Here is a 13,444-nt window from a genome sequence, read left to right on the forward strand (position 1 = left end):
GCGAGAATTCCCGTAATATGCCCTCGCCCCACCACCCCGTTTCAAGGGCTGCTCACGACGACACCGCTCCAAACGCCAAGGTTGAGCCTCGCCGCGATGGGCTTGTCCACATATCCACGGCGCGAATACCCCAACTACTGGCCACAGATAAGACAGACACGGAACCTCCGTGTCTTTTGGCGTTCTATGGTGTGACACTGGTGATACTAGGCCCTAAAGAAGGCTGTCTCTGGTGCAGGCTAATCAGTTTCAAAGACAATGCCATATATTTATTATCAGAGCATGTGCGTTTGCATGTTCACCACAAGTACGTGCGGTTAAAGCGGACACGATTCTTTGCAAAAGGTTTCCGTTTGGTGTTTGAACATCTGAACACCTGTTTCATTACCAGAAAGGCTAAAACCTATTCATATTTTTTTTCATACGGAGTTTTCTTTTAACAAAGGGGCCCAGTTTTACTTTCCCCAGATCGCTCTGTGAAGGCAGCTGCAGCGAATACCGTGACGGATTTATGGACGTACAGACTCACGAACAGCCCCCCCCACCCACCACCACCGTCCTCACCCCTGCTCCCCCCAACTCCCACACCACCCCAACCCCGACACGCTCTGAGCACAGCGCCGGTGAGGAAGTGAAGTTGCCGCACACACATGGAGACATCCAGGGCCCAACAGGAAGGGCACGCGAGGAACGCGGGGCTAGGAGCCGCCGCGTGGAACCAAGCACGCCTGGGATTCTCTACAGCCAGATATATATTTTTTTAAAAACACAACACAACTTCCAGTGCCTATCAAAATCGCGAAATAACGGGAGGCTTTTACAAAACTCCCACGGGCCAAGCCGAGCGTTACGGAGCAACGCACGGGAGGCGGCGTTCGAAGCGATTCCGCTCTCAGCAGACCTTTTTAATCTCGTTGTTGTTTTGATCGGTTCCTAACCTCTCTGGTCGGGTCGCGACAGCGATACCGCTATTGAATGTGACATGCGCGGCGTTAATAAGCCGACGGTAGAATCTAAAGAACCGATCCTTTAAGGCTCCTTAAACCATTCCACCCCCCCTGCCCCAATACGCCATTAAATATTAATCCTTTATATTTTATGTATGCCTCTGTGACCTTAAACCCTGTAACTGATAATGAATAGTGAATTAATTATTCACATTAATTAAATGGCAACAGTGGTGCTCAACCTTCTTGTTTAAACGAGCGAAATCTACAGTATAGGTTCCGCAAAGCACCAGGCAGCTTTCAAACTTGGAACACACGCACGCTCGTAGTAACCATACCTCTTTAAGCTTGGGTGTTGAACTTCGTTTGCACCGTACGTAGCCAACCGTGCTGATCGAAGGTGCGGTTCGAAGGACAACAAGCCAAACACAAAAAGCAGTTCCAAAGAAATGAGTTTTCAATCTAGATGATTTAAAGGCGGCTTTGCACTTTGCAGTTAGGCTGGTGGGAAACGTCTTTGGAGAATGCCGCGAGTGGCATTTCGGCTTCTGCCATGATGACATCTTGTTAGGTGAATGCCTATTATAAAGGACAGTTGTTTGACGGCTGGTGGAGCCAGCTGTTGCCGTAGCACCCACGACGTCACTGTCCCAGGGACATTTTTAGGTTGAGTCAACACAATAATATTATTATTGCCATGCTTGTTTACCCAGGAAAGGCTCGCGGATTTCTCGTGACTCTTGTTCAGGAGGGTCCTGCCCATTTTTCGCAGTAAGCAGCCGACGATCGCTACCCATGATTCACTCGAGTAATTTTACATCGAGAAACTCTTGACCAGCTACAGACAGCATTAAGTCAGGTATTGAACCCAGGTCAGCTCGATTGTGGAACGACGCTTAAACCACCGCACCTCCAATTATATTACGTAGGGTGCGAAAGAAGTTCAACGTACATACACAGACCACAAAGAAAATATTTCGTGCAAACAGCGGTGTGTGTAACGACACATTATAAGCGTCATTAGGGCACGACTCATCCGCACGGTTCCAAAGTGACTGTCCAGGTACGCACGGGGTGCCTCGGCCAAAAAGGGGTAAGGCCGCCAGGCACCACGCTCGCCTTCCCTCGTCACCGAAGACACGAAGTTCCCAGCAACGTCACCGAAGACACGAAGTTCCCAGCAACGATCGTTTTTATTTGTTTTTAGCCAACGCCAACGACGGAGTGCAGCAAGCCCCTCGCGGCAAATCCACCGCTTGCGAGAGGAAAGGCCTCCTCGTGCCCTGGAGGTCACATGACCGTTATACCTCACCACGCTGGTCGGCGGTGTTGGTCGAAGATGGGAAATCTCGACACGGGAGCGCTGGAAAGGAGTACTGCACAACAATGGATTTTTGCTGCGCTGCTCCTCGCTGCCCGCAATGTAGCTCCCACAGCCTATAACACCTGCTGTGCACGGTGGGCATCCCTTCAAGCACTATCCAGGCTCAAAGATCTGTCGGGATTAATCGCGTGAAATCCATGACACCACACTGCATACGATTTGAACTTTGACCCAGAGTATTGTGGTTGTCCTTTGGAAAGAAAAAAACTGTTCCTGGCCGTAAGAATGTGGAATTTCCGCCTCTGAACGATGACCACTAACAACGACGAACACCTCCAAGTGCGCCTTTGGGGACATTGTGACATTTCATTCTGCATTGTTCACCATTATTTATATTTTTCATATATATTTTCTCAGTCCTTTGGTCATTTCCATTACATAACCCACGCAGTGCGCGGCTGCACTCAAAGCCGCGTGTGCACATTTGCAAACCCGCTTTCACCCCCCCCCCCCCCCCCCCGGGGTTTTTACGGTGCCTTTCATAAGCCATGCAATATTTTCCATCTCGCTCCGCTTCCCCGTAGCTCTCTGGTTAAGACACCGTCACAGTGAGGAGGCCATGCGCCGTCCTCCCTGCCCTCGGTTTATTTGTGCTCACGTCTCACCTGCTGGGGTTCCTGGGCCGGGCCACTCTTCCGTAATAAAGGAACCCAACGGGGCGAACGAAACCTAAGCAAATTAGTTTTCCGTCGGGAATTTTTTTTTGTGCAACAACAAAAAATGTCTGCCCACGTTCCCGAGTCGACGTGACCGACCGCACAAATAATGGCAGGCACCAGATCGACGGGTGGATCGATGGGTGGACGGCTTGGCAGATGGATGTATTATGTTGATGGATGGATGGCTGGACGGGTGGATGGCTAGACGGATGGATGGCTGGACGGGTGGATGGCTGGACGGGTGGATGGCTGGACGGGTAGATGGCTGGACGGGTAGATGGCTGGACGGGTGGATGGCTAGACGGATGGATGGCTGGACGGGTAAACAGATAGACGGATAGACGGATGGGAGCACCAGCCTTTGAGGTGCCCCATAACCGAGACAGGCTATCAGGCTTTATGAGCACACGAGGCGTTCATTTTAAAATCAAATCGTTGCGGACAGGCTTCGGGGCCTCGTCTATTTCTGTTGCTGCTCATCCATCGCTTGACACTGAAAACAATGACTCCATCCCCCCCCCCCTCTTCCCCCGTACACCGCGAAGACAATGAATTGCTAACGTGAAATATTCGCCACGGGGGCAATATCTTGGAACGCCGCGAGCGAATGCGGCTACGCCTCCTCTCCTCGGCTACAATTGCACGAATGATGATTTCTTTCAAGGGTTGGGGATACCCCCTATCCCCACCGCCAGAATACTGTCATCATAATGGCTAAGCGCGCACACACACACATACACACGGCTGTCACTGAGACTCCGGTCCCTTTTGGTAAGTGCGTTCGCGAAGGTGAATCAGCAAAAGTGCGGTACTGAATCATCCGCAATCATTGTACCTTTCCGGGGACACGAATTGCATCTGTGTTTAAAGTGAAAGCCCCCCCCCCCACACACACCGCAGCGCGAATCGGACTGCGAGACTGTTGTTAGTCGGGAGGGGGGGTGTCAAGGGGGGGGGGTGTCAAGGGGGGGGGGAATCAAGGGGGGGGGGTCAAGGGGGGGGTCAAGGGGGGGGTCAAGGGAGTTGTGGTTGGGAGGCGCATCGCAGAGGATTTGGTGGCCTCACGCGGCGCCGTTGCTGTGCAGAGGAAGCGACCGAGCGAGCGATTCCGGCTGTGCCCAGCGCAAGCGGCCGTCGAGCGAACGAGGAACGAGAGAAGAGGAAGGAGAGACGAGGAACGAGAGACGAAGAACGAGAGGCAACGGGCCGCCTCCCTCTCTCCGTGTACGAGCACTGTGGACGACGAGACGCTCCAGTCGCGTCTCTACTGCACGAGGCGTCGTCGTCGCCGGGGTGGGTAGGTACGGGTGGTGAAGTGTGGAAGGGCACAGGCACCGTCGCGCGCCATTGAACCGACGACAAAACCGAGTCCGCCGAACAGCGAGAGGGAGAGACCGAGCGAGAGACCGAGCGAGAGCGCACAACAAGAAAGTGGCCGCGACCCTCCCTCGGCCTTTTCAGCGGAGTTACCCCCCCCCCCCACACACACATGCTCGCGTATTCCATTCAACGCGAAGCACGGCGCCCTCTTGTTATTGTACCCCACTGGGGCGCCGTGGTTATTCACTTGCGTGGACAAACCTCACCCAGCCGCGTCTCCCGCACGCGCACACAGCTAGGTACACAGCTAGGTACACGGCTGGGTACACGGCTAGGTACACAGCTGGGCACACGCGGGGTACACGGCTGGGTACACGGCTGGGCACACGGCTGGGTACACGGCTGGGTACATGGGTACACGGCTGGGCACACGGCTGGGTACACGCGGGGTACACGCGGGCTACACAGCTGGGCGCACAGCTGAACACACAGCTGGGTGCACAGCTGAACACACAGCTGGGTACACAGCTGAACACACAGCTGGGTACACAGCTGGACACACAGCTGGGTACACAGCTGGGTACACAGCTAGGTACACAGCTGGACACACGGCTTGGTACACGGCTGGGTACACGGCTGGGTACACGGCTGGGTACACGGCTAGGTACACGGCTAGGTACACGGCTAAGTACACGGCTGGGTACACGGCTGGGTACACGGCTAGGTACACGGCTAAGTACACGGCTGGGTACACGGCTGGACACACGGCTGGGTACACGGCTGGGCACACGGCTGGGTACACGGCTGGGTACACGCGGGGTGCCCGACGCATCCTGTCGGGCACCCCCCCCACAACCAATTCAATGGCGCACGAGAGACAGAGAAGCAAAAAAAGGAGACGCACACAAATGCTGTCAATCTCGCCCGCCCGCCCGGCAAAGCGAGAAAGAGCAAGGCTGGCTGGCTCGCTCGCTGTCATTCTCTTGCGACAACCAAACCAACAACAACAAAAGTTCATCATCGTCACCACTCACCACCCACTGCGAACCGGCCTTCATTTCAAGATCAAACCAAGGAGGAGGATGATGATGATGATCACTCACCCGCCACCCCCTCCCCGGATGCGCGGCACGATGCAGAAGGCGGTCACCGGCGTGGAACGGCGGCAACAGCAACAGCAGCAGCAAAACAGCCAGCGCCGAACTCGGCAAACCCAGGAACTGCGAGCGACTGCGCTGGCTGGCTCCGCTTGTCCGTGGGCTGGACAAGGCGAAGGCTTTACCGCAGCCAGTGGGCGTTCGGCGGCGGGAGGAGGGAGATCATTCCAGAGTGGGCGTCGCCCGTCAGGAGGGGGGTGGGACCCTTTTAAACATCGGGGGGCTCAATAGTTTCCTGCTCAATCTATCGCGCATTGCCTGCAAGATCCCGGCCTCCGTGTCTCCCTCTCCACCCGCGGTGCAGGGCGGGCGGTGTGTGGAGGCGGGTGGTGCCACCGCCACCACCAACCAACCACCACCACCTGCAGCACGGCAGGAGGAGCGGGCTGCTCTTTCGGTGCGCGCAGATCGCCTCGGGGTTGTCCGTGCGTCACAAACCAGAAGCATCAACAGCAGCAATCACAGCGTGGTCACTGAACCTGGTTTCTTCATTTCACAAAATAAGGGTTTCTTCGCCTCCCTTCCGGAAATGTAATGTGATCTTGCGCTGGTGTGATACAAAACACAAACGATGATCGTCGGTGATCGTCGGTGATCAGCGTTACGCAGCCACGCTTTTGGCACGTGGAATAATACAATCAATGATGCTCGTTTTCTAATCCAGGGGAGCCTCGCGGAGGCTCATGACTTTTTAAGGAGGATCCCGAACCGAGTATGTAAGCCAAAGCCATTAATGAGGATTTTTTTTATCCTGTATTAGGGTACTGTAAGCTACTATGAATCATACATAGCCATCCGTTCGCAGGTGTATCGTCACAGACTGATGTCATGCTAATGCAGTGTACATGCTGTATACTTTTTTCAAGGAAAAACATGATGTTTGTAGGAATAATGTGCCAGGTGGAACGAACATTCTTAACATTTTTTTCACCCAGAATGACTGTATTTCGGCAACGTGTCAATATTTCTGTAAACATTTTTAAACCCATTTATTACGGCTGCGTCGCACAGGCCGTTTTGCCTATACTTCAAAGCCTTTGTGGCTGCTATAAAGTGGCATTTGCCGGTTAGGGGGAAGGGTCTGTCACAGGTCTGGCTTTGATGATCTTACGGGTCAGCCTGAGCCCGTCAGCATCCCAGGGCGCGCACGTTTTTAAATGCCCCCATGAAAACGCAGGAACATGAAAGCATTTTGTCGTACGGTCACGGCATAAACTTACAGCTCACCTTCCTTTACAACTCCCCTGAGTCGACTCCTGACAATACCCAACCACCCCTTGTAGTAGCTAGCCGCACGGGCTGGCCTTGCAAGCTTCCTATCCCCACCCCGCATGTCACCATAAACATATCCCAGCGTTGAGCAAACTCAATCCACTTTTTTTAAAACGGCCTTCCCCCCCCCCCCCCAAACTATGCACGCAACTCCCAGCCAATAAAGTCACACCTATGCCAACAGAGGAAGAAGGCACTGTTCCTCAATCCAGGCAACCAGATCAGCCTTGTTGTGGGCCATCCAACAGTTGCAGGACAGAACCCATGTACCAGAACTGAAAAGTGAAAACACAAAAAAACAACAATACAAATACTGTACCCAGGTCTCTTGTAAAGAGACTTCTCAAAGTACACTGTACTCGTAACTGGTTATAGATGCCTTCCATTTAATCTGAATACAAACCATGTACAACAGCTATTGCTTGATATTATGGAATACATTTAAAATGTTTATCCTATTTCGGTGAACTTTTAACATGTGTTTTCATATATTGTTTTATATATATTTTATTATTTTATTGTTTCCCTTCAACGTGACTTTACCGAAAGAGCTAAGAATATGAATTACTGCAGTCACGAAAGCTTTAAATCAAAATGTGTTTTCAACGTTTTGTAATCATTGTACTGTACGGAACTTTCTCAATCCACTGCTGGATGAAGGTGTTGCCCTGTAGGTCACGGAGGTTGTTATCACCATACTTCACTTTACCACGCGGGCCAGTGTTGGTTGAAGGGGTTCCGGGTACCCAGAACTGGTTGAAATGCTGCAAGTCACTGACCATGAGCCGTGACCGGGAATCGAATCCAAGGTCATCGGGTTCATGGCGTGGTGCGCGAACCACTGAGTCACTGACCCACGCAAATAAAATAAATAATGATGAAATATGGAAATATTATTGAAGAAAAACAACTAACTGGCAACACCGAGGGCAAGGGGAGAGATAAACGTGACATTTTGACCAGATGACCTTCAAGAAAATCTTTTTTTAAGTTTTTAGCCCTGTGGTGATGTCTATTCCAAGCGGTGCACTTTACTCAACAGCGCTTAACGGTCAACAAAATATTACATTCAATAAAGTGACCAATACATATTTTTTCCACCGTTGCCGAGAGCAAAACAAAGTCTTCCCTTCATCAAGCTGGGCCCCCTCTCTGTGCGTGTGGTGAAAACGGCCCACTGCACACAATGCACACCCAACAGTGCCACCATATGGACGGAAAGTCTCCTGCAGTTGTTGTTGTTGTAGCCTTGGCACGTAACGACGCATCGATAATGATTATCCATCGACGTAAATAAAATCTTACGCTCGCAACACGCGCGTCGAATCACGCGGTGCTGAAAATCAGTGATTCTGAATGGCCAGCTAATTACACGCAAACGATTTCGCAGTCAAAATTCAGACTGTATTTCATGCTCAAATGAACATTTAGGCGGTGCTCATTTTTACGTTTACAGTGGCGAAGAATTCCACATTCATATGGTGGTGGCAAGTTTCCCCGCAGACCTATCACCGTTGACTTTCTAACAAAGTGGTATTTATTTTATATACTTCGCTGATTCAACCCCCCCCCCCCAAACATTATTTTAAATCGCATTTAGTCTCGTGAAGTTAACTAAACCGTACGCACAACGGGGAAGAAACGACAAACATCACATCGCCATTAAGAGTAAAAAAGAAAAAAAACTCAAAATATCGACTCCTCAAATAAATCACGATTTTGATTTATAATAATAGGCGTAATCCTCTCTGGCAATAAAACAGGTGTCAAGATGTTCAAACACCAAGCAGAAACCCTTTTGCAAGGAATCATGACTGCATTTATCAAACATACTTGTGATGAACATGCAAACAAAAAAACATGCTCTGGTGATTGTATGCATTGTCTTTGAAACTCATTGTTCTACACCAGAGACGGCCTTCTTTAGGGCCGAGTCTCAACCAGGGTTACACTAGAGAACGCCAAAAGGCAAACAGCACAAAGCCAATGTACTCAGGGTGAGCAGCTGATTTTTTTTTACCTGAATCCTTGCAGTCACGAAAGCTTCAAATCTAGAAATACATGGATTGTCTTTGAAAATGATCGGTCCACACCAGAGACGGCTTTTTTAAGGCCTAGTCTCAACCAGTGTTAGACTTGAGAACGCCAAAAGTCAAACAGCACAATGTTGAATTGTTGAGTCATGGTGCTCAGCAATGACCACGTCGGGCTATTGTGCAGGAAAGTGCCGAGGAGACCCTGCTTACCAGTTATGCGCACATTTTCATGCAAACCCACATCATGGGAAACAAGCTCACGGCAATATTCACCACCATCAACAGCCCGTTTACTGTAAATACCCCGTGCCACGTGAGGCGTGTCCTGGAAACACCTGATAATAACCCGCACAACCTCACGGTCCAAAAAACAGGCCCCTTTTTAGAAATAAGCAGATTTAATGGACGAAGACAGTGAATGCATTATGTTGATTGTGCCATTATCTGAAAAAGGGGCTTCATCAAAAGTGGATCGTTAAATGTTCCCATGATGCCGTAATGGATAAATTTAAAACTAAATACGTAGACGCGAGTTTCCAAGTCATTTCAGGGCACCGCCTCAAGCGAATTGACAGGGACGCGGAAGAGTTGCAGAGCTAACGCTAGACAGCAGCTTCCTACAAAGATCCCCCGCATAGACTGAGACAGACTTAGGGCAAGTGCTGTTAGCGAGCAGCACCGATAAAGGCCGGCATGGCACACGAGAGGGTGGGTTGCAAAAACAACGTCCGGCAGCATTCGTATCCCCCAGTGGCAATGTTTACACACCGTGACCAGGTACTCATTTGAGGCCCAGTTGCCCTAGGAGAGGTCCAGGACCGGTTCAGATATTCGTCACTAATGTTGGCCGTGAGTGGTAATCGTATTCAGGTTCCCAGGTTGGTCGTGCAGCATGCTAACCACTGCGCCACCACTCTCCACAAGCACGCTCCTTCCTTCACAGACATCACAAACCGATGCAAATCACTGTCATCTTTTATTTTAAATAACATTCAAAATATATACATCAAATATTCTAATATTTTTGTGTTATGTATTATATATCTCTTATACAAAGGTCACTCGTGCAATTGAGAATCTCCTGACAATCTTGAGTTCTCCTCTGGTTAAATAAAATAAACTTGACTACTTTGTATAATTTATTGTATCGTTATATGTTGACCTATAGGCCCTGTATCTAACTGAGATGGGGTCTTCGCCGATACACATCTTGTAGTTCACCAACATTGGCTCAAGCAGGCTTGACTGCTGATGAGACATTGAATGTCGAAATCGCTGCATGGTTTGCTTGCGATGAAACCAATGCTGTTAAAAATTACCCACTTCGTGAATGGCTTATGGGATGTGTAACAAACACTTTTATTTTACGTGTGCAAGGGGACATTATTTATTTCTCTGCTTAATAAAAATACAGCAGTACAAAGGGAAAAAAACGCCCATTGACCTGTGCCAACCCACGCTCGTAGAAGCAATATAGTGCTCGTGTTGACAGTCCTCCTCGGAAGATTACATCTTGTCTGTGCCAGACAGGGCGAGCTACCGCACAAAGCCGGCTGGTGCCAAGCTGCATTTACGAGACAATGGAGCGCCCACAGCCCACGCCGATGGCAAACACCGCAATAAATAAATGAGACACCGGTCCTTGATTCATAACCGCCCACGTGTTCCCGTGCTCATCGATATTTACGCCAGTCTTTCATCGTAGTCGCAGAAAGCGCGAACATGCGCCCATTGCGGTGACACTTCCAGACGGACGTTTGGCTCAGCGGATGAAAAAAAATGCGGTCAACACGCCCCTGTAATTAAAGTGTAGCTTTGCAGTGAGCACGGTGCCAAATGTATGTCATTACCACTGCGGGTCAACGTGGGAGAACAATGACTCGCTGAGCAACCCGAACCTCATTAACGCTAAGAATACTCCGTCTCTAATCAACAGGAATTTACAGGTCCCAGTTAGAGGGCACCGAAGAGTTTCTTATCTCCAGATGACTGATTCAACTGGGGGGAATTGACCAGCCTGAAAGAACCACAAGGAAACTAAGGAGGAGAGAGACCCATGGTTGTAATTTTAGCGAGAAATTATAGTGTACCACGTGGATGGTAGAAGAATGCAAATGACAGTGGAGACGTAGTGCTTTAAGACAAGTGGGCTTGGGCCGGACACATTGCCAGAGGAGAGACGATGTCCCAACGGATGAGACTTGGATGGGAGGGAAACGCGTGCGAGAGAGCGTACGTCCACCGCAGGAGATGGAGCAATGAGATTAGCTCACACGGTGCAGGGGCGGGGTGGATTACGGCATTGGAAGACCACCTTTATCCAGCAGTGTATAGATCACGTCCCTTTAAAACATGTTACATTTGGTACAAATATTAAAATTATCTAATTTCCGAACGTTGATTTATTGCAGCATCAAGTATTAGATATTGCGTTCTGAGATATACAAATTATAATACATACACGAAATGCATCTTTCGCAGATCCACCACTGCAAGAGACGCTTAATACGAATACCATACAACATACAATAATCATTAGCGTCGTAATGGAGAATATATAAGTAAATCATCTGGCAGCTCACAAGCATTGCTTTAAACAAACCTGATGCTACTGCACAACGTGTCTCTTTTTGTTCAAGAAAACGCCTCTGGCAGTGGAGGGTAAAGGCGCAGCCCTGCAATGTCCTTCTCACCGCCACCGCTGGGGTAAGAACCCCCCTCTACAGCAGTGATTCTTAACCTTCACTGCAGCCTTGCACTCCTTTGGTTCTTACTCGTAAACATGTTTATGTTAATAAATACATAGGGTTTGATGAAACAAAGTAGTTGTACTTACGTGCCCGTGCTTACGTTGTTTCAATACTGTACCTTCTAAAAAAAATCTGCCCATGTCTCGCACCCCCAGAAAGGGCATCTCGCACGCCCAGCGGGGTGGGGGGGGGGCGTGTACCCCAAGTGAAGGACCACTGCTCTGGAGGGAGCTGAGAGGGTGCTTGGCCGACTCTTCCACGTGGTCCAAGTGATCTTGGCGAGGTTGCAGTACCTACAATATTACCACCACCACCACACAATCCTGCCGCCGATCATAGTAGACTCACTATGGTGTAACCGCATTTAATATTGCTGGGTGGACATAGGCGGGCGTGGTGGGTGAGTGGGTAGGGGGAGGATTTGTGAGCAACGTTGCCCCCCCCCCCCCCCCCGTTGTGTCAGCTGCCACGCTGGGAGATCGAACCCGCAGCGTCTGGCTCGCAACGTCCTGTGTCTCAAATGTATCAAAAGGCTAAAAGCATGACTATATTTTTGTTCCACCGCGCGCAGCGTGCACATTAGGGAAGACAATAGTGTGTACAGAGAAACACGATCCATTCATTGTGCGTGTTGTTGACTGCGGGGGGAGCGGTAGTGTAGCGGTCAGCGCACCGCGCTACGAGCCCAGCGAGCCGAGTTCCATTCACGCTCACGACCAACAACAGTGGCGAATGTTTGCACCGCTTTGGGGGTCTCCCCTAGGTCGACTCGGCTTTAAATGAGTACCTGGTGCGGTGTGTAAACACCCGCAATGGGGAGACAAAGGCTGCCGGGCGTGGTGTTGGCCAGCCACCCCCTGGTGCGCCGTGCCTGGCCTTCAGAGGTTGTTGCTCGAAGCACTTGTCTGCCGAGGCTATGCAGGGGACCTCTGTCCGTGATATTGGCTGTAAACATACCCTCCCTATAGGGGCGAAACCAAACATAGAACGAAAATCAGTGCTTACGGGTTCCCCCGCACTGCTGAGGCTCCCACTCACAACTCCTGGAGATTCACCAAACTCGCAACGAGAAAGCAATCGGATGTGGCACGGGCTGCTGCTGCTGCTGCTGTCGGCGTCACGACAAAAAAAAAATCCACACCCGCGCCGCATCGACGGCCTTACATGGGCAGCACAGTTGAAGGTCACGGGGCCTGAAGCCGCAGCCTTGTTATTATTATTGTTATTATTGTCACTACATTCTTTGCCCGTCCTAGGACGGAAGCTGTCATATTTACGAAAATAATTGAGCGGAGTATAATTGTTGTGCCTTGTGTAAATTGAACGGCAGTGAATCTTGCACCAAAGTATGTCATCAAATACGTCACTGCATTTCACTGCAGCACCGCATTAATGGCAGTGAATCTGGCACAAAACTATGTCATAAAACACCCCACTTCATGTCACTGTAGCACTGTATATAACTGACCTTCAGTTTGTTCAAATTCACTGCTCTGAAACTGTATTCTCTTGTTTTCGGTCGCTGGGGTTGAAATTAATTGGAAATCGATATAATATCTGGGAAATCATTGAGAAATGTCTATTTTACCATAATGTAGAAGCATAAATTAGTCTCAAGTGCTGAAGAAATAAATAAAGACACCATATCCACTTTGTTGTTGCTGCGTATAATTATTTTTTAGATTCACTTTCAATAAAGAAACGTCAAACTTAAAGAGAATTTGCGAAAAAAATATTCATTTCCGCTCGAAAATTCTTCTGCGTGAGTGTAAAAATCCTCCCGCTCATGAATATTAATGAGGGGGGTGCAGCATGTGGAGTGACGTCACGCGCTCATTATGGTAGTAATAGGGACGCCTCCTGTAAAAAAACAAACACCTGCAGCAAAACAAAAAATATCCTCCACTCATCGGATCTCG

At 49.8% G+C, this 13,444-nt stretch overlaps 1 protein-coding gene and 1 long non-coding RNA gene across 6 annotated transcripts in view; one reads left to right on the forward strand and one right to left on the reverse strand.

Moving 5' to 3' along the window:
- Positions 1-5,641, reverse strand: part of LOC116939429 (signal-induced proliferation-associated 1-like protein 2) — a 110,534-nt gene extending 104,893 nt beyond the window's left edge. For 4 of the 5 annotated variants that reach the window (XM_076065109.1, XM_076065108.1, XM_032947742.2 and 1 more), the window contains exon 1: positions 5,414-5,641. The gene's annotated coding sequence lies outside the window, so the exon portion shown is untranslated. The other variant, XM_076065106.1, reaches the window with a different exon arrangement.
- A 22-nt stretch (positions 5,642-5,663) lies between these two features.
- On the forward strand, positions 5,664-13,240 carry LOC116939430 (uncharacterized). Its single transcript, XR_004402410.2, has 2 exons — positions 5,664-11,481; positions 11,681-13,240. It is a non-coding gene; the product is annotated as an uncharacterized LOC116939430 (long non-coding RNA).
- Positions 13,241-13,444: the final 204 nt, after the last annotated feature.

The sequence above is a fragment of the Petromyzon marinus genome, chromosome 6, assembly GCF_048934315.1.
Source record: "Petromyzon marinus isolate PM22_M1 ecotype Great Lakes invasive population chromosome 6, UKy_Petmar_22M1.pri1.0, whole genome shotgun sequence".
Taxonomy (NCBI): Eukaryota; Metazoa; Chordata; class Hyperoartia; order Petromyzontiformes; family Petromyzontidae; genus Petromyzon; species Petromyzon marinus.